A 25,005-nucleotide genomic window follows, 5' to 3' on the forward strand; every position below is an offset into this window, starting at 1 on the left:
GCAATTTTTGGTTGCAGGGGTAGAATGTGATTTTTGCTCTTTTCTGTCTTATATATTTTCAGCAATATTTTACATCATTTTTTATACTAGAAATATATTTAAGAACTTTGCAAAATAACTGATACTCATAAAGAGGTATGCCCAGTGAACGGAAATGACTCATTTAAATGAAACATTTTACAAGTACCTTTTTCTAGATGTACTAATATAATCTGTAATATTAAAGAACTGGAGCTCAAAAAAATACATAAGCAGTAGAGGTGATAATGATACTTAACATTACTAAAAGCAATTTATCTTAAAATGGAAATTAGAACAGAAAATTATTAAAATATTTAGGAAAAACTCTTACCAATTTTTTTGGTAAAAGAGTATGTTACATTTTCTTTTTTAATATTTATTTATTTTATTATTTATTTTGGCTGTGCCGGGTCTTAGTTGCAGCATGTGGGCTCTTAGCTGTGGCAGGTGGGATCTAGTTCCCTGACCAGGGATCAAACCCAGGCCCCCTGCATTGAGAATGCAGAGTCTTACACCCTGGACCACCAGGGAAATCCCTTTTTCTTCTTTTTTTAATAGAGTATGTTACATTTTCTATCAGTTGAGTAATAAGGTAAGTTTACTTTAAGATAAATTATTAAGACTATATTCAGAGATGTTTTATACTCATTTTTTATTATGATGAATTCCCCCTAAAATGAAGAGCTTTTTCTAGGGATCTATTTATAGGCTAATGACTTTGAACACTATTAACGTTAAGTTTCTAAAACATGGTTTAAAAGGCACACTCCTAAAGAAGTAAAATTATCAGTATGAAGCTAAAGAAATAATTGCATGTGAGTCAATTCTCAGTGTATTAACATTCAGCTGATTTCTCTACGGGAGTAGCTATCTCGCCCTGCAAAAGGGAGAAAACAAAGGCAAGTCATTTCTTTTTTATGTCAACCTCTCTAACCACCTCAAAGTCACCATTAAAACTACAGGTCTCTCTCTACCTTCTAAATTTTATTCTGTAAACACATTAATATAATTATTTATATAGTTTTTGATTATTTTATGATGATTATAAACTATTACTTGTATAGAAAGACTTCCAATAATCAAAAAACTAGGTATGTAGAGAAGAGGACCAATGCAAGAAAAATTTTTATGGCAGAATCAAAGAACTTGGTGACTGTAATGATGTGGGAGACGAGGCAGGGAGGAAGGAGTTAAAGGATGACTCCCAGATTTCTAGCTTGAACAACCAGGTACAGGATGATACATTCAAAGTAATTTGAAAAGAAACAAGTTTCTGTTGAGAGAAGATGAGTTCAGTTTTAGAAATATTTGAGATGCCTACTGTCCACCAAATTAAATGTCTAGTGGGCAAATACTGATCTCTCAGAAGTGAAATCTAGGCTAGAGAGATTTGCAAATCATCAACTCATAAAAGAACTTAAAGTGGAAAAGAAGGCTCAGGGAGAAGATGAAGAGTAAGAGAAGAAGACTGAACCTTGAAAGACACTGATATTTAAGAGAGAAAGGAAAAGAACACTAAGAAGGTACAGAAAGACAGGAGGAAAACCAGAAGAATGTGCTAGAAAGGGGGAGAAGTATATAAAGAAGGAGGGTATGATAAGAATGCCAGATGTTACTCTGTCATATAAGGAAAGCAGTGAGAAGTGTACACTTGGATTTAGCAACAAGGGGGTTACTGACAAGCTTGGTAAGAATCAATTCCATAACAAATGCATTTATTGATGGGAAAGGGAAAAAATAAAGGAAGTAATGAGGTGATTTTTTCAAGGAATCAGTCTGTGAAGGAAAGCAGGTGGCGATGGTCAAGAAGAAGTTTCCTTAAAAGGAAGCTATCTTGAGCACGTTTAAAATTTGTCGGGATAGAGCTCACAGAGGGAGATAATGAAGATGCAAATGACAAAGGAGATAAATTGTGTGGTCTCCGAAAAACCAGGAGCAGCTGGGATCCAGGGTGTAAGAAAAATGATTAACTTCAGAGAGGCAAAGGAACACCTCTTTTACTGAAACAAAAGAAAAGAAAGGATACAATTGGACACAGGCTGGTTAGCAGATTTGGTGGTAGGAAGCTGAGTTTGTTAAGTGAGGTGAAGTAAAAAGGATTGCTCATTAAATGTGCAAGGGTAACATGACAGTGTCTGAGAGACTGGGGAAGAGTGACGTGGGCAGCACTAAGGACTCAGATGAGAGCAGTAACATTCCCTGACATCACTAATGTATCACTAATCTGCAGTGTGAATTTTTTTCCCCCAGAAGTGCTCATCAGCCTTGGTATAAACACTCCACTGAATCCATCCAAGGTTGGGATTTTGCCAGGCAGGTTTAACAGAAAGACAATGAGTTGGAAAAGTTGAAGCCATTGGAAGATAACTAGTACAAGTGATGGATGATGGTAATGTGAAGCTGAATGGGGCTAAGAGTAAAATTCTTCTACTTCAAACAAGCACTTCTATGCATCCTATGACCTATTAAACTAAGCTGAAACTATTATTTATAGGCTTCATTTTGCTATTTTTGACAGCCTTATTTAGTTCCCCTATCTTATAAGGATATGAAATGCAAAAATACCATGGCAATTTATAAGCTACTTTCAGTGACTGATCCTTCTGAAGAAAATCCTGTTGTAGGATTCTTACTATAGAGAAGTATTATATATCTAAGTAGAATATCACAGTATTAATTACCATGAAAATACCAATGGTTGACTTAAGTTACCTTTGAAATAAAAATACAAAGTAAAGAAGAAATTAATCAAGAAAAGAAAAAAGATTATTTTTCCTAAAATCTTTAAAATTCAGATATTATTTCTCAAATAGTATTAAATTACTCATAACTGTCTTCGGAAATACCTTACTTCTCACCTGACAGCTGTAAATCAAGGTTTTAGAAATACTCATCCAAATAAAATAATGTAGAAACTATAAGTTTTTTTCTAAATATTTACTTAGAGTCACAAAATAACCAAAGCTGGTACTTCATGTTATCTGCACAAGTTTTCTAAAGGCTGCATTATCTGGAGTATTTCTTTTACTAATTATATAAAGGAAATACCCAGTATACTGTTTTGAAAGTCTTAATACAGTGCACAAGCATACTAAGCACTTTTAACAGAAACTGAGAAGAAAATGCCTAAGTTTCTGGCATTATGTGATTGTTTAGTTTCATTTGAGGAATTTCTCAATTTCTTCTCTGTACCTAAAAACCATATAGATCTTTTCCTTGGTTCTTTCAATTTGACACTTCCTAAAAATTTCAATAATTTTCTAGAACTTAAGATATCTTTCTATAATTACCCTCTTTAAATTAAAAAAAAATAAAAACTCTTAAGGTATTGGGGGGAGGAGAATGAATAGACTGCAACAATAGACTACAATATATAACACACAATTCGAATTAACAAAAATTTGATTAGACCTATGTACCAAGTATTGCACTGGGTCTATCTTATGGTACAGTTGCTCTGTAGAGCATTTCCACACCAAGAAAATTTAATATATCCTTGCTCTCTACAAAAGCAAATGAGAGCCCCTGAGGTCAATTAAATTCTGCTTGCTAAAACCTCTCCCTCTCTGCAATTTATATTCAAATCTGTCACTTCCTTATCACTGATTACATATAACTCCCTGGGTACATCTATATGCCCTGCTATAACCAATCCCAATCTTCACTGCCACTCCATCCCATACTCATTACTGATAAGAGCTCTTCCTATGATCCCTTTCCACTGGACCATTACATACAAACTCCCTATACATCCTCCAACTGTTCCCAAATATTCCTCCTACTTCTTTGGATTCAATAAAATCCCAAGTCACTCTAAAAGCACTATTTCCTTAGAAATCCTTTCTAAAAGAAGATGCTACTCTTCCTAGTCTTTCAGATTCACGGGGGGGAAGGATACCAATTGCAGACCATTCTTATTTAACAATGCTTAACCTTCCTCTTTCGAACAAATTAACCACCAAAAATCCATCTCTCCCTATCTTGGGTACCATTTCCTGCTGTCCATCCCAAGACAGCCTTACACTTTTCTTGGTAACAACAGGTTCATGGTTTCACTCTGCACCTCATTCTCTGCTTTCATGACCTGAACATCTGTAACCATTTTTCTAAACTCTGACCTAAGTTCCAACATCCATCTCATCTTCTCTATTCCAATACTATTTCTACTCTGAAGAGATAATTTGTTCAAGATCCTGAACTTCTGAAATCCCTCTTTCTGAACCTAAGACCTTGCATTCTACTTCTCTCACTTGCTCATGGCCCTGCTGAATACTTCCAGCCCCTTGATCATTTCTCTTTCCAGGAATCCATTAAACCCTCACTTTCTTACTCAACCCCAAATACAAACCCAAGTAAGCCATTCCAAAAATGACTTGCTAGCATCCTTGGCCTACTCAACTATTTGCCCATTTTATGAATTCAATTCTGGATAAACCTCATTACCTAATCTCTTTGCTTCTACTCTCTAACTCAAAGGTAAGGTCAGTCAAATAGTTATAAAATGGCAATGACTGTGTCCACTATTAAGGTATATTATACCATACTACACACTCACACTTGCAAAATGTAGGTTTACTCACTGAGGTAAGGAACTTTATCTGTTTTGCTCACTGCCACATCTCTAGTACTTTACAGCCATTAAGTCACACATTGTAGGCACTGAATTAAATTTGTAAGATGAATGTACTGCTATGTACCCCTTCTGGCTTCTTAATAAATTCCCTAGTGTGATTATTCCAAACACTTGCTATTTTTTCCAAATCTCACATACATTTGCCTCCTTTACAAACAAATGGCCAAATCTCCTACTGAGAAAACGAAGGTCTTTTAAAATGAGTTTAACTCAAGAGCCCTATATTTTTATTCTATTTTATCCATCTTCTCTAATGTGTTAAAAGGAAAATTATTTTATGACTGATATTATAACTGTTTTTATTTTACCAAATGCCTATTACACACTCCAGTGTTAAGAACTCTAATCCACAAACTCACATTTGACTTTTCCCGAGTTCCACTTTTCTTGTTTTATTGTTATACTCTTTCAATTAAAAGAAAAAAATACCAAGAATTATAATTAAGATATAAATCAATGGCCAATCTATATTTTCTCATGATAGCCTATTTCATAAGGGAGCTGAAGATTTGTCTGCTTTCCTGGAAAGCAAGGATATAGTAAACATATTTTAAAAATGGTCTGCCTTAAAATTTTAACAATAGAATTAAATTTTCTGAGATTTTTTTTAAAAGAGTAATTATTGCTGAAATGCTTCTAACAAAAATTTCTTCTAATCCTCACCCTTTGGTCATGTAATTTCTGAATGGTCCTTGGCAAACAATTACTTAACTTTCCCTCAATAAACTTACATTGACTTTTTTCTGCTGGTCAGAGAATATCTTTACACAACCAGCATTTGACAATGCACTGTGCATACAAACTAATGTTTAAAGTAATTTTAGACAGCTAAAAAAAAAAAAACTTCAATCAATAGTATATATAATAAGCTCAAAAAGTAGAGGTTTGTGAATAAAAACAGCCAATTAATAGAAAAGTTGTACAAGATGACTTAAGAGTAAATGAATTCAGAAGAAGAGGCTATCCAAATAGTTGTTACAGGACACATTCAAACTGAAATGGGCTGAAGAAGAAATTCTGCGAAGACAAAGACATTTAAAAAGGTATTGCATAAACTATTCTAGTATTTAATAATTAGGAATGACATGACTCTTTTCAAACAAAAGTATGAAGGCAGACCAAAGTGGCATGCCAAAAGCACAGCAAACAGGGCAACAAACCTAGATCGTTTGTTTACCACACGCACTGGTATTTTATAACAGTCTGCATCTTAAGGTCTTCTTCAACTATAAAACAAAGGCCAATAACATATATAATGATGTCAAGTTACCTGTTTAGAAACTAGTTTTTGCAGCTCAGAAACGGCTCCTTTCCTGTTTCACACTTCAAAACTGTTGTCTGTTTATGATTTAAAAAAAAAAAAATCACTTCAGTAAATTACACTATGAAGTTCAGAATAACAAATACTGACTATATAACCTAAAGTATGTTCAGGAAATCAACAGAAAAGGAAAAATCCAATTTATCACTATTTTAAAATCACCTTACTTTCATCTTTTAGGAAAACAATGTGGTACACAGGTTTAAATCCTCCAACCTTGTAAGATCCTACCAAACAACAGTGTGATACCTTAATACCTACTCTGGAATATAATGTAATCATCATGTAAAAAATCCATGCCCAAGTTTACTCTTCAGATTGATCAAGTCATTAACTTCCTGTCACTCAAAACTTCCAGAACTTTGCAGACCCGCTGATGAGGAAAATGTTTCTTTATTTAAAAGCTGGCTACTTCATTAAAAAATAACCCTGTAACTACATAAACACAAAGTTTACTTTCAGTCCAAATAGAATTATAATGGTTCCCAGTGGCTCTAACTGGGAAGGTGATAGGGAAAGAAAGGAGCAGGTGCACCGAAGCTTGACAACACCCACTCCAGTAACCAGAGAATACCAGAAGGCGGAGTCTGGAAAGCAGCGATGGGGCGGGGGTGAAAGGGGCGCCCAGAAAGCCCGCTTCTTCCAGCGCCAAGACACGATCCGTCACCCGTAGAGCAAACGACACAGATCTCCAATCGGTCAAAAAAACTTTTTTCTTTTTTCAGATAGGGCGAGCTCTTGAGGAGTGAGCCGCGGGATGAAAAGTTTGGGCGACCCGCCTCCCTAGCGGGGCCTACTACGTAACCCCCAAACCCGCGTTTCTGCAAAGCAAGCGATGTTCCCCGAATCCCATTTGGCATTTAGTTTATCCCCACCCTGGGCCCATCCAAACTGGACCAGCAGTAAGGGATGGCGAAGGGGCGCAACGGCAGAGGCGAAGGAAGAGCTCTGAAATGAACATTCCCCTCGCAAGTAGAAACCCCAAAGCCAGGAACGCCTCCCGCGGCCCTTCCGCTCTAAGAACACCCAAGACAGCTGAAGTCCCGCTGCTCACAGCCCAACCCCGAAGTCGCGTCGCTCCTCACCGGCCCTTCTCCACCCCAAATTCTGGACCTCGAGAGCCCCACCAGAAAAGAATTTGGGGGGTAGGGTGGGAGAGGCGCAGTGACGAAGACTACGGCCACTAAGGCCCCTTACTATGGAAAACTAGACCCCCTGCCCCTGGCAACCAAACCGTAACCCGCACCCCCCCCCCGCTTCCTCCACTAGCAAGGGACATTCCTGGAGCTCCCGAGTCCCAGGGCGGCCTCCTCCCCAGGGCCAAAAAGAGAGAGGGGCGGGGAGGCAAGAAGGGGGGTTCTGTGGTCGCCAAGATGCGTCCCTTGAGGCTCACCCCGATATCGCGTCGGTCGGTCCGGGGTAGGGGGCGGAATGCCTGGCCAGGGGACGGGAAGCAAGCAGCAAAAAAACCCCAGGAGCCCAGACAGAGGCGTGGGCCCGAGACCAGGCCCTACGGAGTCAAGCGTCCCAGGGCCGTTGCTCTCCCGCCCCTACGCCGCGCTGCCCTCGGTTGCCAAGGGCTGGGGACGCTCAGGCATTACCTGTAAACGAAGCAGCCGCTCCCGCCAAGGGCGGAGTAGCGGCCAGCCCCCACGAACCGCCACCGGCGGCGGGCCTCCCTTAGAGACCACAGCAGGGAGAGTCCCCAAGTTTCCTGGCTGCTTAGGGCCCAATGGCCGCCTTTTCTACATCACCTACTCGGCTCCAACCGTCGCAGCCACCGCCATCTTAGGCTCTCATTGTGGTGGGAGAAGAGGGGCGGGGGGACTGCAGAGGGGGCAACGCGCCGGGAGACATGCGCCGTCTCCTCGGCAACGGCCGCGCGGGGGCGAAATTCGCCTGGGCGGGAGCCGCAGTGCGATCAGCGCTCTAGACTGGAGTCATGTGACCGGCGGGAGTCTGCGGTGTTACCTCTGAGTCCGGAGCCGGCTGCCGATTACACAAACGAACCACCAGGAACTACATATCCCAGAATGCCAACTCGCTCTCGGGTTATACGCGCCCGCACGTTCGCCACGAGGGAAATGACTACAAATCCCAGCATGCTGTGCGCTTCCGGCTCCTCCAGCGAGGAGGTCGAGGCCTGTGCGGAAGCGGATGGAGCCCTCTTGGGCAGCTGGAAAAAGAGTGGAGGCGGGTTCTGGTTTTCTGTGGGTGGCGGGTGGTGCCAGCTCCGGAGAGTGCCGGAAGGAGGAGAAAAGGCCGCGGACTGCGGTCGCTTTCTACCCGCATCCCGGTCACGAAGGGGTGGAAGCAAAAGGACCTTTACAATCTGGGCTTAATTTTACACGTGAGGAGATAAACCCACGCGAGTTAATTGGCCAAACGTCGTACAGCTGGTCAGTGGGAGAATCATCAGTGTTAGTAATTAACTCCACCTTGGATTAACGCCCTAGTTTCCGTAGAAGAACCAGATGATTTAAATCAAAATTTAACATCGAAAAATGTTCTCTAAAACTATAGTCTCTGAAGTCCCTTTTTATTTACTCTCTTTTCTCAGCAGCAGCCCTGTTAAGGTTAGTATATAAACAGGTTCTCTCTTAAAACAAACCCCCAGAACACGGTGACAATTAAGGTCTTCAGTGTGGCTACCTGAAAGTTTTAAACACTGGTCAGTTTTTCTTTATTTTTCGACAGTTTGTAATTGTGGGATAACTTTGTTTTAAGCAAAATAAGGGTAGGAGGAATGAAGAATGGGTATCTAAGTTCCAACAGCAAATTGTTCTCAGTTACCAATGGAATTTGTTCACAAAACCAATTAATAGAACTGCATCTCAATACATGACTCAGGTAAATCAAGCCCTTCGTGCTACTGTAATTTGCAACTGAATCCAGGTTCAGCTTCAGTGCAGTGATCTTTGACCCTTTGTCCTGCATTTTTTAAGTACTTTTCTGTGCGTCTAACAGTGCTGATTACTTAGGTAACAAAAACATAGTCCCTGCCCATTAAGAGCTCATATTGTAATAAATGATGAAGAAATAGGGTGTGATGTAAATAAACTCTGTTTTATAAGAAAACAAAGTGCTGTGGGAACTCCCAGCACCGAGCAGCTAATGGATTAGGTGTTTACTGTAGTCCAGTGTGCCCTTGGCCTCATTGTAATTCCACTGCACACTAGCTCTAAGATCTTGGGCAAGTTACTTGACCTTTCTGAGCCTCAGTTGCCCCACCTATGAAATGAGGGGGAGGAGCTAATAATATTGCCTACCTTAGATCTTTTTTTTTAAAGTAGTGTTTATTCTGTATTAGGCACAGGATTAAGCATTTCATCTCTTGCGGTTTTCTGAATTTTCACAACTATCCTGAAGATACTGGTTCTACAGCAGTTCCATTTTACTAATGAGAGGTTAAATAAATTGCCAAAGTTCTGACAGCTCCAAGTAGGAGAGCCCAGGTGTAAACTGAGGTCTACTGACTCCTTGAAGGAATTTTTTGATTAAGAAAATGCATGGGAGGGCTTCCCTGGTGGCGCAGTGGTTGAGAGTCCGCCTGCCAATGCAGGGGACACGGGTTCGTGCCCTGGTCCGGGAGGATCCCACATGCCGCGGAGCGGCTGGGCCCGTGAGCCATGGTCGCTGAGCCTGCGCGTCCAGAGCCTATGCTTCGCAACGGGAGAGGCCACAACAGTGAGAGGCCCGTGTACCAAAAAAAAAAAAAGAAAATGCATGGGAAAAAATACTGGCACATGGTAAGCCATAATCATCACCATCATCACCGTTTTGTTTTATACATATATATTATTATTTTTAAATATGTAGAAGCTATTGTCATTGAAACAATACAGATGGATTCAAAAGCACTACTGAAATCATATGTTCTTTTAATTTGTGAACCCTAAAAGATGCCAGTGCTATTATTGGTCTGTTAGGTGGTGGGAGAAGTCTGAGAAATTTTTACATTAAAATGGGGTCCTCAAACTAAATATGGGCATTATTGATCTTAGCAGGGGACAGAGGACCCCCCAAATGATGAAATTATCCTGGATTTCTAAAACCTTCACATCTAATTTAGAAAAACAAACTATGCAAATGAACCAGTTTAGCATCAGTAGTGTATGAATATGGCAAATAAACAATACAATAAGTGCTTTAGGAATGCAGAGAAAGAGTACATTATATTAAGTATATTGTATTATATTGTCTCAAAGATGGTGATAGCTCCAGGATTTCTATGTAGGATGAAATTAGGGGCAACAGTCTGGTGGAAATGTAAATGGGGAACATAAGTAGCCTTTAAGAGATATAGGTTGAAACTACATCTCAGTTTTCCACATTTAAGTAAAACTTAAACACATGTATTAAAGGTGGGTGAGGAGGCTGAAATGGAAGAATGATGTTCAAAGGAAAGGAGCACACCTGTAACACAGATAATACATCCAGAATAAGCAATGAATAATGCAGAAAACAGACTGGGTCAAGTAGAGGATTCATGTGGAGATGGGGAAGCAGGAGAAGAAAGCGAGATCCATGAACAGGTTGGGGCCAAACTGTAAAAAATGTTAAATGTTGATCTAAAATGTTTCGGCTTTGTTCAACAGATAATGTGAAACTAGTTGAGGGTTTGGAAGAGGCAATGATATAAGGAAGTAGTTGTTTTAAGACTTAATCTAGTGGCAATGTTTAGAACAGACTAGGGAGAGCAGAGGAGAAGGGAAAGACAGAGAACAGGTGGTAACTGGCATGAAGTAATTAAGGCCTGGCCTAAGGTGATAGCAGAATGAATCAAGTCGAGGAGTTGGAATCTGATGGTAAATTAAATAAGCTGTCATTGCTGTGTAAAATATTTGTTTCTGTTATTTGATATTTAGTATGACATCGACCAGAGGGCTATTAAAATTTAACATTTTGTGATATATTATTTAGCTCTTTAATGAGTTCTGTACATTCTTTATACACAGATAGATTTTAACCATGGCTAGAGCAGAAACCCTGCCTTTTATGCTTCTTTATATCCCAGATGCCTTGTAGAGTTCATTTATTTTGATGTTCATTAATTTGGTCTTTGAAGACGGTTTTCTGCAGTACCTAGTTTTAACCTGTAGGTGGCGAGATAACTTAAAGGTAAAACCTTCAGTGACCACTATACTATTATAACTGAATTTAAGATTGTTTTTATTATGTGATTTTTGATACACTCAAGAAAATGTATGACATTTATGTAAATTATAAAGTACAATAAGAAAAGAAACACTCAAGAATCCACTTCCTAACCTAAAACCTAGAATATAATCAGTATATTTAAGGACCCCTCTGCTTTCCACCAAACTCATTCCCCTTCTTTGCAGTCATAAATACTATCTTGAATGATATCAGTGTTATAATTCCTTCATTTTCCTTGTGTAACTATATGTATATATCCCTAAGTAGTATTTTTTTAGTCTTGCTTTGTTTTCGTACTTCATATAAATGGTATCATACTGATTATATTCTTGCTTGATGTGCTTTTTGATTCCTCATTATGTTTCTGCAATTCATCCTGGGTAGAAACACAGTCTGTTAAGAGCAGAATGTAAAATTAATTTTTGAATAATCCTACAAATGAATATAACTGATTTTATCTTTATGCTTTATCTTAGCTTGTGGGTAACTTGATGAACAAAGAGATTGATCATGTCACCCAGGGAACTAGTTGGAGACCTCTGGCCTAGTTCTTATACCTTTCGGTTAAATTTGAGCACTTCACTGCTCTGCCTTAATTTGGCCCAGAGTTTGTCAATCTTGACGTGGTTGACCTGTGGGGCTGGATGATTCTTTGTGATGGGGGCTGTGCTGTGTGCTGCAGGAGCCCTGGCCTCTTGCAGCCTGTAGCCCGCTGCCTCCCCGGTGATGACAAGCAAAACTGTCCCTTGACATTGCCCAATAACCCCGGAGTCAGGGTGCGGTGGGCCGTGTGGCTTAAGGGCAGAATCACTCCCAGTTGAGAAACACTGTCTAGTCTTTGCATTGAGAAAACCGTGTTAATTATGATTTCACTTATGTACCTCTTTTGCTCAAAAACCTGAATATATAAATAATTAAATCAATTAATTACTAGGTAATTATATCAACTAGTTATATCAAATCCTCATGCATAAGTAATGTTTCAAGGCTCTTCTTACCTTCTTCCGTTTCCCCCATATCTAATTACTACGACATCTCTCATTACTGCCTAGTTCAGACTCTTTATTACTAGATTCCAAAATACCTAATTGCTGCTCTCAGCATACAATATTAATGTTTACACCAGTCTGAACTGCTCTTTCCTTCATAACCAATTTATGGTCCTTTTCATTCAAAAATCACTCTTTCAATAAATGTAACCCTTGTGATTCTGACAATTCCATACATATTTGCAGGTCATCAGTCATTTTTTTTTATTTAATTTTGTTTATTTTTTTATACAGCAGGTTCCTATTAGTTATCCATTTTATACATATTAGTGTGTACATGTCAATCCCAGTTCATCCCAGCACCACCGCCCCCCACCACCACTTTCCCCCCTTGGTGTCCATAGGTTTGTTCTCTATATCTGTGTCTCTATTTTTGTCTGCAGGTCATCAGTTTTTACATGGCTTTCCAACTCTAGAGTTGTAATTACTATACACTTCCTATATTTTCCTTGTGTATATTCTTGGGGGTCTGTGTGTTTTTACCCCACCTTCTCTATTCATTGTAAACCTGATCAGAGCTGCAGTAGTGCAGTCCTATGTGCAATGCTTGCTTCCCAGGAAAAAATCAAGTTGAAGGGTTTTAAAAAAGGTGTCCTGAGTAACAATAAAAAACTGGAAAGAAAATAATCTATATCTTTTCTCCTAGCTTCCCACCACCCCTACAATAGAAAGTCTTAAATATAACTAGATGTAGGTTGTTAATAATTAGAGAAATCAGGTAATTAGGTGGGAAGGTTCCAAAATTACAGAAATATAGACTGATAGGGATTTTGTTCTGTAATTCATATGAGAAATATTAGAAAGGTATGAAAAGTAATTTTCAGCTTTTACTTTCAAAACCCTGTTATTGAAACTAAAATTATATGAAATAAGAACAGTTGCCATGGTTCTAAAGGAGTAATCTGGAGTAACTACAAAAGATGAACTCTGGGTCAGAAAAGGGTCTTTTCTCACATAAATAAGGAGATCTGCAGGTCTAGATTTGGTATATGCATGAAAATAAGGGTGGGCTAATGAAGGACTATCCAACATGATTGGCGTTACATTGAGCCATATTAAATTCACTGCATTATATAGTGAGGTACAGCTGTATATGCTATGATTTTTGCCCTTTTACCATAAAAAGGCTTCCCACACTGCATTTCTCCTTCCATAAGAAAGATTCTAAGGTCAGGGAGAACTGGCAAAACATGTGTGAACTCAAATTAACCAGGTAAAAGAGGTTAGAATGTTCTTTCTTTACCAAAAGAGGACTAAATGTCCAGAGTTAAAAACTGGGGGATATTGAATGGATAGACAATCTAATCTAGAGAAGGAAAAAAATAAAACCCTGACAATAGGTGCAGCAGAATGGTGTAGAGCAGGGGTTGATAAACGTTTCCTGTAAAAGGCCAGATATTAAATATTTTAGGTACTGTGGCCCATATGGTCCCACTACTCAATGATTGTAGAGTACAAGCAGCCAGGTAATGAATGAGCATGGCTGTGTTCCAATATAACATTGTTTTTGGACGCTGAAATTTAAATTTTATATAATTTTCACATCACAAAATATTAATCCTCTTCTAATTTTTTTCAACCATTTAAAAATATTAAAATAGGCAGTGGGCCCAGTTTAACCCAGGGGCCATAGTGTGCTGACCCCTAAGAGAGTACTGAACATTTAAAGTTTTTAGATAATTAATGATAGATCAAGGGAGAAATTAACAAGGGAAAAAAATGCAGTTTTACTACTTTGCAGGATGGTCATTATACAAGGAATCTTTTGAACTAATTAAGAAAGGGAGAATATCAAGTAAATGCAACTGAACAATATTTGTAGGTATTAGCTTGTTCCATTTCTGATATATTTTCTTTTCCCCCATTCAGACTAGTTATAGGCACGCATTGCCTCCATGAAGGATGATCCCAGGCAGTCATACCAGCAACAAAAGATAAAAATTTCAGACATGAGAAAAAAAGACTAAAACCAGAGCAGTTTCCACGCCTTACAATTTGTGAAAAAAGGAAGACTTGATGGGAAATCAAAAGAATTTGATGCTTTCCCTTGCATCTCTGAAAAGGAAGAGGAGGAAGGTTTAGCAGCAGCCTGTGTGGACTGCTGACTGAGGAGAACTAAGAGAGGCCAGTATCTGTGGCAGGAATAGGGGGTTCTCATGGCACAGCGCAGACCTCACCTACCACAAGCCCCGGCAGTCAGTGCAAGAGAGATTAGGTTTCTTCAAGCCCAGAGAATATAGTCTTGAAATCCAATTAGGAAAACAAGAGTCACATTTATCTTTCACGTGTAAGTTTGTGGCATAAGAAATATACCCACTTTACTTACATAGTTCAAATATCAGCTACCTGAATATTCCCAAGCCCCCGAAGTTGTTGGGATAACCACATCTCCCTCGCGAGGACAGCAGGAAATCTGATCTCATTTGCCAACATCTTCTAGGATCCTTGGAGCTAATGTTTTTCTGTTATTTTTTGCTTTTGCTGATTTCTTGATTTCTCTCAAGTCTAGCCTCTTTGGGCTGTTCTTTTTCTTCATCCCACATCATTCCCAAGGCAGAACATGGCCTCTTACCCTTTATTTTCTCAAAATACCATGAACACAAGGCACCTCTCTGTGGTAGCTTTTCACTGAGGATTTGGTGTTAGCAGTGCAAGGGGGTGAGGAGAAAGAGGACTTCGTGCTGCAGCAAACAACTTAAAAGTGAATATTCGACACCCCTGTTGTTTAAAGATCTTTGGCAGTAGCCTGGAATTTCTCACTGGCTGCCTCTTGCCAACTTTCTGTCGTCTTGATGGATTCTTCACATTCTGCTGCCCATTCTTATCTCACTCACTCTGCCTTTTCACCCTCTTCCTCTTGGGTTATCCGTGGAAACTCCAAATTCCTCATTAATTATTTGTTACCAGAACAGTGTTTTTCCCTTGGTCTTGCTTCTAGCCTGTCCCAGCTAGACCTACTATTAAGATAAACAATGTTCTTCCCCTGCTACATGAGTTAGTGTGACCCATTTCCTCAGCATGAAGTTCTAAGAAAGTGATGTCTTCTCTGAATGCTAAGATTAATTGCATATGACTCTTAACTATCCTGATTAGCAGATATTGTAACAAGAAACATTTCCCTCCATTTCCCTGACATCCCCTCCCTTAATATTCAAGAATGGAATGGGGGATGCTTAACTCAGTTCTTAGGAGCCAGTCTTTTTTTTTTTTTCCGGTACGCGAGCCTCTCACTGTTGTGGCCTCTCCCGTTGCGGAGCACAGGCTCCGGACGCGCAGGCTCAGCGGCCATGGCTCACGGGCCCAGCCACTCCGCGGCATGTGGGATCTTCCCGGGACCGGGGCACGAACCCACGTCCCCTGCATCGGCAGGCGGAATCCCAACCACTGCGCCACCAGGGAAGCCCAGGAGCCAGTCTTTAGTCCAAACACATAGTGGAGAGAGAAGGGTAGACTGCCTAATTTTCAAGATGGGTCCCACTTTTTGTCCTTTGTCCCACTGCCCTCATCTTATCACTTTTGAAAACATTCCCATATGATCTGAGGCCATCATTATCCCCTGCAGCAGTGATTCCACTTCCGGTCTCTTAGAAGCTTTTCATGGAGTGTGGGGCATTGGGAAGATGTGGAGACAAGGATTCTCCTTATAATGTTTTGCTCCAGGTTTAGGTTGCCCTGAGCTTTCACTGACTCAGGCTTTTTGCCTCTGATTAGCACAGATCCCCACACAGGCTGTAGTGATGTTCTAAGGCTGAGCGACCCCACTACCTTCGTGTAAAGCTAGTAAAGCACTACAGCAAGTGGATGAGAACATGCTTCTGAGACCAGACTATTTCAAGTCAAACCCTGGCATATGTGACCTTCAGTAAGTTACTTGCTCTTTTTATGTCTCTGTTGTCTCACTGACAAAATGGGAGTAAAAATAAGAATGCATATCTCAAAGGGCTGTTATGAGGATTAAATGAATTAATACACAGAAAATGTTCAGAGAGTACTGGCTCACAGTAAGTGATATATAGATGTTTACATTTATTATACTTACAAAGGAGGCTCTGTGCTGATGCTGACTTAGGCCTCCAAGTTTTCAGGATCCATTCCTGCATCACATTTTAGCAGAGGTTTCAAAGCACTCACAGTACACCACTTTGGCTGAGTCACAGTGGCTTTAACCGTGGGGACTACTTGACGACCACTGGATACTGACACCAAGGTTAGATCACCACAGAAAAGAAATTGGATTTTATCTTATTGATTTTGGAGGGCCACTTGAGCCTTATTAAACAGAGGAGTGATGTGATCACATTTGTTTTTATACAGATAACTTTTTTTTTTAACTGTGTAGGAGATAGTCACCATGGGAAGGAAACTGGAAGTAGATTGATCCAAGAGGAGGTACCAATAGATTATGCTAAGGTGTTGAGGACACAAATTAAGATTGCAGTGGCAATGAGATTGTGACAATAGGGCTGATGAAGAAAGTTTGGTATTTAGGAAGTAGATTCAATAGGACTTATTGACTAATGAAATGAAGGATGAGGGAGAGGAATGATGTCTGATAATGCCAGGATTTTGAACTGAATGAGTGAATAAATAGGGGTTTTTCCAACTCATTGTGTTCTCCCAAAGGCAAGCCTTTTCCTCCAGGGGAAAGGAAGAGGAAGAGACTGTAATGAGTTGACTGTTGGCCAAACACAGAGTTACAGAGAGAAGTGAAAGCTGGCATTAGATATTTGGGAGTTGGTATACACTAACATTCAGTGGACTAGAGAGGAAGAATACTCTATTAAGAAAAGATGAAACACTTGGAGGAGGACACCCAGAGAACTAAGAGGGAGGTGTTTTAGGAAAGCCCACTGAAGAATAAGTTTTGAAGAAGAAGGAGCATTCTGAGAAATCAGTAAGAAACTGCTCTGAGGAGACTTGTGACCTAATTGTGAACAGCTGCAGCGAAGTGAACGGATCAGAAGTCACTGGCTCTGGTTGAGGGGTTAATAGGAAGGGAGACCGTGGAGTCAGTGAGTGTAGATCGCCCTTTTTACAAAGCGTGGCTGGAAGGGAGAGAGAACAATGAGAGGGTAGCCAGAGGCAGGAACAAGGGAGATTTTAATTTTCTAGAGTTTAAAAGAATTGAGCTTGTCTCTAGGATGAAAGGGGGACAAGACCATGGGTAGAGCGGGTGATGTTAAAAGTAAGAAGGGGAAAGATAATTAAAAGAGTACAGTTCTAGACAAGAAAGAAGAGGCTGGGATTCAGAGCATAGGTAGAAGGAATAGACTAAAACAAGAGGAGCCAGTACCTACAGAGGCAACCCCCAAGCAATGAGGGGCTGGAGTTACTAGATATATACCCCAGGTTTCTTGCCACATGAGGGGAAATTCTGATGTGGGTCTCTCCGAGGGTCCATCAGGTTTGTGTGCTTTTTTAATAAATGTATTTATTTTACTTATCTGTTTTTGGCTGCATTGGTTCTTTGTTGCTGTGCGCGGGCTTTCTCTAGTTGCGGTGAGCGGAGGCTATTCTTCATCGTGGTGCGCAGGCTTCTCATTGCGGTGGCTTCTCTTGTTGCGGAGCACGGGCTCTAGGCGCGTGGGCTTCATTAGTTGTGGCACGTGGCCTCAGTAATTGTGGCTCGTGGGCTCTGGGGCGCAGGCTCAGTAGTTGTGGCACAGGGGCTTAGTTGCTCCGTGGCATGTGGGATCTTCCCAAACCAGGGCTCGAACCCGTGTCCCTGCATTGGCAGGTAGATTCTTAACTACTGCACCACCAGGGAAGCCCTGGTCCAGCATGTTTGTGCCCCATTTGCCTAGGGCTGTAACCCACTCACTAGGCACCCTTTATTGGCTTTCCTCCCTGATCCATCTCACTACTCCCTCACTTATGATTCCTGGAATCACCCCCCAAGTAAACTACTTGCATCCAAATCTTTGTCTCAGGCTTTGCTTTGGGGGACCCCAATTTAAATAGATTTTGAGTTAGAACGTTATCCCAGGCTTTCTAATTCCAAGTCTTGGGTTTTTCCAGCCAAATCATACTTTGTCACTTTTATTAACCTTTTTGCAAACTGGGTACATGGCATTGCCCAAATACAAGTTGTGCTTTTTGCTTCTTTTTCTTTGTCCATGCCAGTAGTACTGTATCTTCCGATGAGTAGCCTAGGATAAGGATCTTCTAAAGAGAGATGTGTAAAAGCAGTAAAAGCTAACTGCCAACTTGTGTTATTATCCTTCACTTCCATTGTTTCTGAATCCGATCCTTCATTTTTTGAGATGATAGGTAGATAGATAGGTATCGTTCATCTGTGTCTAAAGTTACATCTACATTTTCATCTACAAATGTCATCATATATATGTATTATTTATATATATATATACATATATATATGTATATATATATGCATTTAAAAAATAGATACAGGCCAGAGCAGGACAGGAATTTGAGAGATGAGTAGGGGCAAGAGGATAGTAATGTATCAGAGTTCCTGGTTGGTTTCTGGCACTAATTTGGGCAGAAGTGAATTTATTGAAATTTACTGGAGAATGCGGGATTCACAGAATCAGAAGTTGTCTGGGACCATCAGGCTTCAGGATGAACAAGCATTAAGAGAGCTCTGGAAAGCCAAGAAACAGAAAGCAAGGGGCAGAGCACCTGTGTCATAGTCTGTACCATCTGGCCAGCGTGCTGCTGCCTCTGCTCTTCTAGGTTGCGTGACCTCCTTGTGTCTCTCCTTAAATGTGCAGATGCTGGAGAAATTATCTAATTCCTGCAGCCCACTGTCCTTTGGCTCCTGCGGTGGAAGTGCAGAATTATTTTCCCCAAAAGTTACAGAGAAGCCCCAGACAGAAATAGAGATGCTATTAGAGAGGAGGAATAGAAGCTGGGAGGCAAAAGAATAACATGTCAACTGCAAATCTCATCAGTTAACCACACAGGGCTGTTGTCTAGGGCTGCCTGTTGACTACGGATGACACAGACCTGGTCATTGATAAATGAATAACCATAAAGATCTTATGATCTAGGATGCATAATGTTCTTTGGCTATAATATGTATAATGTAATATTTAAAGGACAAACTGAAAAAAATGGGAATAAATCTAAATAGGTGTTAGCAGTGGAATGAAAAGATGCTAAATGAAATTGCCTCAGAATAGGAAAATAATTATTGGCATTTTCTCTGTTCTGAACTACAGGTCAGAGTTGGCTATCACAGATCCTCTGAGAAAAGATTTCTGCAGACTTAATGAACAGCATGGGCAAAGGCACAGAAACAGAAAGCACAACTTGTATTTGGGAAATGGCATATATCCAGTTTGGCTGGGGCGGAGAGAACATGAGATTGTTCAGATTTTGTGTGTGTGTGTGTGTGGCCTTTTATACTGTTGAAAGCTGAACAATCCTTTTAAAGACACTTACCTGTTTTGCAAACCTGCTTTTAATCCTCATGTAGTTTGCATGGTCAAATACTCAAAATCTGACTCTGAATCTCACCAATTGAAATTCATAGCTCATATTTTAGCCTCTTGTTTTCTTTTACCCTTTAGTAGTCATGGAGAGCGATTAAAAGGAATGTGACATATTGTATACCAGTGTTCATAATAGCATTATTCACAATAGCCAAGAGGTGGAAACAAGCCAAATATCCATCAACAGATGAATAAACAAAATGCATTGTATACATACAATGCAATATTATTCATTCTTAAAAAGGAAGGAAATTCTGACACATGCTACAGCATGGATGAATCTTGAAGACATTGTGCTGAGTAAAATAAGCCAGACACAAAAGGACATAGAGTGAATGATTCTTTTTATTTGAGATACCTAGTGTAGTCAAATTCATAGAGACAGAGCTTAGAGTGTGGTTGCCATTGTTTGGGGGAAGAAAATAACAGGAGTGATGGTTTAACGTGTGTAGCATTTCAGTTTGGGAAGATGAAACATTCTGGAGATGGTTGGTGGTGATGGTTGCACCACAATGTGAATGTACTTAATGCCACTGAATTATACACTTAAAATGGTTAATCTTATGCTATGTGTATTTTATCACAATTTTTTTTAAAGGCATCTAACAGTCTTTCTGTGTCACAAAAAAGATACAACAATAGACACTGTCTTGGGTATCTAGACTCTGCTCTCCTCCACCAAGTGAATGAATAATGCCTGTGATTGTATCCACAGATGTAAGGAAATGGTGACACACCACCTCCAGATCAGCCCTTCAAGGGAGAATTTGTTGCCCTGTTGCCATCAGGGCAACAGGTGTGCCATCAGCCCCTTTAGGAGTTCCCTCAGTTATAGAGAGCCACCTCTGGCCAAGGTCTCTCCCCTCCCTGGGCAGCCCACATGTAACGTCCCATCAAGCTGGGAGTAAGGTCCTGCCATTTTGGCCAAAGCAGGATACCTCTGATGGGCTATATTAGCTCAAAACTCTGCATAGGTTCTCCCTTTGCCCAAACCTGCTCCCTTCCACAGGGGTGGATCACAGGCCACTCCCTCATAAACATCCCGAGAACAAAACTTTTTAGCTTCCTGGAGAATATAATCTGCTACAAGCACTTACATTATTAAAGCAGAAGTTTCTGTTACTTTTCTTTATTGCAATGTAAAATTCTCATTCTGCTACAAGAGTGAGTGAGTTTGGCAATGTTAGAAAATGATTTTAGGAGCAAGGTATTGTCTCCAGATTCACCTCTTCCCCATCTCACAAATAATTCTAGATTATTAAAAATCACTTTTTTCCTTTCCTAAATTAGCAATGTATATGAAACCATTAATTATTTGTGTGTGTGTTATTGCTGCCTCACTCTCTATAGATCAAACTCAACAGTCCTAATCTTGTTTCAAGACAATAGGAAACTAGAATTTATTGCATGACTTCTGTGTATTAGGCCTGATAGTAAGTAATACTTCATGTAAGATGCCAACTTGATGTAAGTTACCAAGTTTGAATCTTTTATTATATGCTATCACAGATAAGGAATTTTATTGTTCCATGAACAATAAATATTTTTGAGCCTCTATTGTATGGTATGTATATGCTAGGTGCTACGGATATAGAAGCAAGAAAAGAGTCCCTGATCTCTGTTTAATGACGAGAGAAACTCCAGTACGCAATATAGTGATGTGTGATATAAGAGAGTAAACACATAGGAAAACATCTAGCCTAGGTGGATGGGCTTAGGGGAAGGGCAAGTGGCCAGGGAAGGCCTATTTCATTCATAGAGGGTACAGAGGGATTATTGGAATTTTGGAATAGACAAATAAAGGAAAAGAGGACTGGAATACACACACACACATACATATATATACCTATATATACACACACATATATCAACCATGTATATATATGTATATATATATATATATATATGGCAGCAATAACAAAAGAGCACATGTAATGTGGTTGAGTCATTGGTGAAAATAGTCGTCACAGGAGATGAGATATTAGGCTTGCCAGGCATCTTTATTGAAGCAGAAGATATTCTAGTAAACTGGATGGATCCCCCTTTCTTCATTCTTTAAGTTTCCTGATTGGCTAATAGGAAAATGGTACATACTGGGAGCCTTCTTTATTTACAGAAGTTCCCCAAGTAGTCATGTTTGGTAAGAATCTCTACCCCTGAATCTATCATCTGTGGGCAAGAGAGCAGGCATATAGCCCCGATATGTGGGTGCTGTATGTCTAGGTGTACGCTGATATATAAGTGACTGGGCTAATTGGATTCTCTCTCCCGGGGCTGTGGAATTTGTATGGAAAGACACAGGGGCTAAACTTCCACTGAAATTAAATCATTTTAAGGGTGCACACTACAGAACAGATCCAAGAACTCTTGCTGAGCATTTTGGGGCAGTGCATGTTCTGTCTTCCTCAGCTTTTTTGTGGCAGTCTGTTATTGATTCTGTTACTTACCTTAGTATCCCTGTAATAAATTCATTTGTTTATTTTATTTATTTATTTTTGCTCAAGATGACTGGATACATTTATTTCTTTAGCTTATAAGCAAAAACAAAAAGTGGATTACTCTGAGATTAGACTTTAATATTTCATAATCTTTGATGGCTAGAGGTAGGGACAAAAAGTCTAAAAGTTCTAGAATTTTCCCTCGATATTTCTAAGGAGGAAACGGGAAAACACTTCAATCTTAGAGAAGCACTTTGGTGTGTACTCTTGGTCATGCACACGTATGGACATCTATTCTTTGTTTTCGAGGTAATCCTAGTTATTGGTAAAGTCATCCACATGCAGATGTAAAATTTTTAAATGTAACTTTTAGAAGTTTAATACGCCAGCTTCTGGTCTCAAATGCACATGCAGAAAAATAAATTCATTGTAATGAAACTTATGCAGGCTAACCAAACAGTGAATCAGAATGTGAGTGTAACCGTGCACAATAAAACTGTTGTTCTCAGCATTATGTAGTTATTTTGAAGCGAAAGTAAGAAACTATATCTCACAATTTCCTGGGGGTCCAGTGGTTAGGACTTGCTTCGACTGCCAGTGGCACGGGTTCCATCCCCGGTCCAGGAAATAAGGTCTCGCAAGCTGTGCGGCCAAAAAGATTAAATGAACTGTCTTAGAGCATTATATTTAGGATGTCTTATTTTTTTCTAAGAAATAAAAAATATTAAAAGCTGAATGAAAAATAAGGACAAATTTTATTTTTTAAATTTTATTGATTGATTGATTGATTTTTGGCTGCATTGGGTCTTTGTTGCTGTGTGCAGGCTTTCTCCAGTTGCAGCCAGCGGGGGCTACACTTCGTTGCAGTGCGTGGGCTTCTTATTGCTGTGGCTTCTCTTGTTGCAGAGCATGGGCTCTAAGTGCGTGGGCTTCAGTAGTTGCAGCACGTGGGCTCAGTAATTGTGGCTCGCGGGCTCTAGAGTGCAGGCTCAGTAGTTATGGCACAGGGGTTAGTTGCTCCGCGGCATGTGGGATCTTCCCGGACCAGGGATCGAACCCGTGTCCCCTGCACTGGCAGGCAGATTCTTAACCACTGCGCCACCAGGGAAGTCCCAAGGACAAATTTTAAATTCAAATGTACAAATACACTTCTGTCAATAACATGTTTTTAAATTTTCTGCTAGTGTCCAGAAATTTTGTCAGGATAGCTAACAACTCTGGGAATTCTACTTTTAGTTGTGGTCATAAAAGTATGAATCATCGTGTGTTTTCCAGTTAGTTGGATGATGTTTTAAGAGGAGATAATATTTTAAGAATCTAAAAACTGGAGGAAAAAAGCTCATGTAGAAACAGGATTTAGGTACCTGAATGAAAAAGACGTATAGCAAATTTATCAAAGGAAGCAGAGAAGTCATACTGGGGAGTAGAGAGAAAGCAGACGCTTGTGTTACCGCCCATCTTCCTTGGGTCTAAAGGCATATTTTAAAATGTGGTTTTAATTAACATGAGCTCTTGTTTTCTTTTTTCTCCACATATTTTTACACAATATAGCTGAATTTCTTCTTCATGTATTTAGTGTAAAAAAATCTGTTTTCTATTAGAATTTAACATTTATTTGATTGCAATTGTTTTTTTTTAATGATGTGATCTTATGGGGAGATTCTTCTTTACTAAGAAAGATGTTATTCTTCAGAAGCATAAAATATATGCAATTCTGAAGTCCTTGCTTACACATCGAAAGAAAAACAAACATTCCTTGCCCAGAGCTCTTTTTATTCTTTACAGAGAAAATATATTGAATAAGAAAACATCTTTTGCACTTTGACCTGTTAGGCAACTAATTCAGAGTTGGTTAGATACCAGAGGGAAAAAATTTCAGATAAGCAAGAAACCTCTGAAAAGAAGAGTACTAAATAAGCATTTCATTTTATCTTAACTGGTAAGCAGGGGAGGATACAGGTTTTGTGGGACCTGAAGCTATACATTTTGGGAGATCTGTCCAATGTCTATTAAGATTACTTTTTACATGCTTTATGTAGCCGGCCAAGAGGGCCAGTGAGTCCTCCAGGAAACAACAGTGCATTTGAAAAGTTCCTTCTCTGGCATTCGGTTTTCCTGTTTGGGATCCTGTATATAACAGAGTTCAATCAGAGAAGCAGAGCCTCTAGGATATATAAGGAATGACCTTAGGCTATTGTGTGTCTCTCAAAGGCCCTTTTCTTAAGATAAGATGCCGGAGGAGTTCGAAGGATGGAGGGTAGGTGAGTGAAAAGGGTAGATGGCTGTAAGGGAAGCAGGAGCTGGAGCCCATGAGGACGGACTGCAAGCTCTGTCAGTTCTTGTTGCCTCTGACCTGGCTGTTGTGGCTTTCCTGTAGAAGCTGAAGCCATTGTCATGTGCTGAAGGAAGATCCAGGGGAGGCGGGGCAGCTGCAGGCCTGGCAGAGATCTTATGCCAGTGAGATGAGCCAACAGACAGGCAGCAGCATGTGAGAGCTGAAAAGACTGCCGCTTCATTTCTGCCCTCCGAATCGCCCACAAGAATCCCAACTCTGGCAAGGGAAAGGGCTTTCCGGGAAATGAACCCTTTTTCTTGGTTCCTTTTCCTTGTCTTCTGATGTACCGATCTTCATTCGCCCTTATTTTTCTAGATCGTATTGTCAGACTCTTTCTCAGAAAGGCTATGTTACGGCAGTTTTTTGTTTGTTTGCTGTTTTCGTTTTTGTTTTTTTAGTTCTTGCACATCTGAAATGGCTTTATTCCCACTTCACACTTGATTGCTAGCTTGGCAGTGTGGAGTCCTGATTTGGAAAATATAAATTCCCTCAGGACTTTTAAGGCATTCTTTCTGTGGAGAAGCATGATGCCATTCTGAGTCTCAGTACTTTTTATGTGATTTCACTTCTGAAAGCTTTTTGCAGCTTTTC

At 40.0% G+C, this 25,005-nt stretch overlaps 2 protein-coding genes across 33 annotated transcripts in view; one reads left to right on the forward strand and one right to left on the reverse strand.

The window, feature by feature from the left end:
* Positions 1 to 7,915, reverse strand: part of PCM1 (pericentriolar material 1) — an 89,885-nt gene extending 81,970 nt beyond the window's left edge. For 26 of the 32 annotated variants that reach the window (XM_032618268.1, XM_032618263.1, XM_032618267.1 and 23 more), the window contains exons 1-2: positions 7,577 to 7,905; positions 5,925 to 5,992 (exon numbers count right to left, since the gene is read on the reverse strand). The gene's annotated coding sequence lies outside the window, so the exon portion shown is untranslated. Of the gene's footprint in view, positions 1 to 5,924; positions 5,993 to 7,576 lie in introns of all 32 variants that reach the window. The other 6 variants (XM_032618266.1, XM_032618258.1, XM_032618265.1 and 3 more) reach the window with 1 other exon arrangement.
* Positions 7,916 to 8,224: 309 nt separating this feature from the next.
* Positions 8,225 to 25,005, forward strand: part of FGL1 (fibrinogen like 1) — a 57,353-nt gene continuing 40,572 nt past the window's right edge. Inside the window, exon 1 of the mRNA XM_032618136.1 lies at positions 8,225 to 8,551. The gene's annotated coding sequence lies outside the window, so the exon portion shown is untranslated. The remainder of the gene's footprint in view (positions 8,552 to 25,005) is intronic.

Source organism: Phocoena sinus, chromosome 21, assembly GCF_008692025.1.
Source record: "Phocoena sinus isolate mPhoSin1 chromosome 21, mPhoSin1.pri, whole genome shotgun sequence".
Classification (NCBI taxonomy): domain Eukaryota; kingdom Metazoa; phylum Chordata; class Mammalia; order Artiodactyla; family Phocoenidae; genus Phocoena; species Phocoena sinus.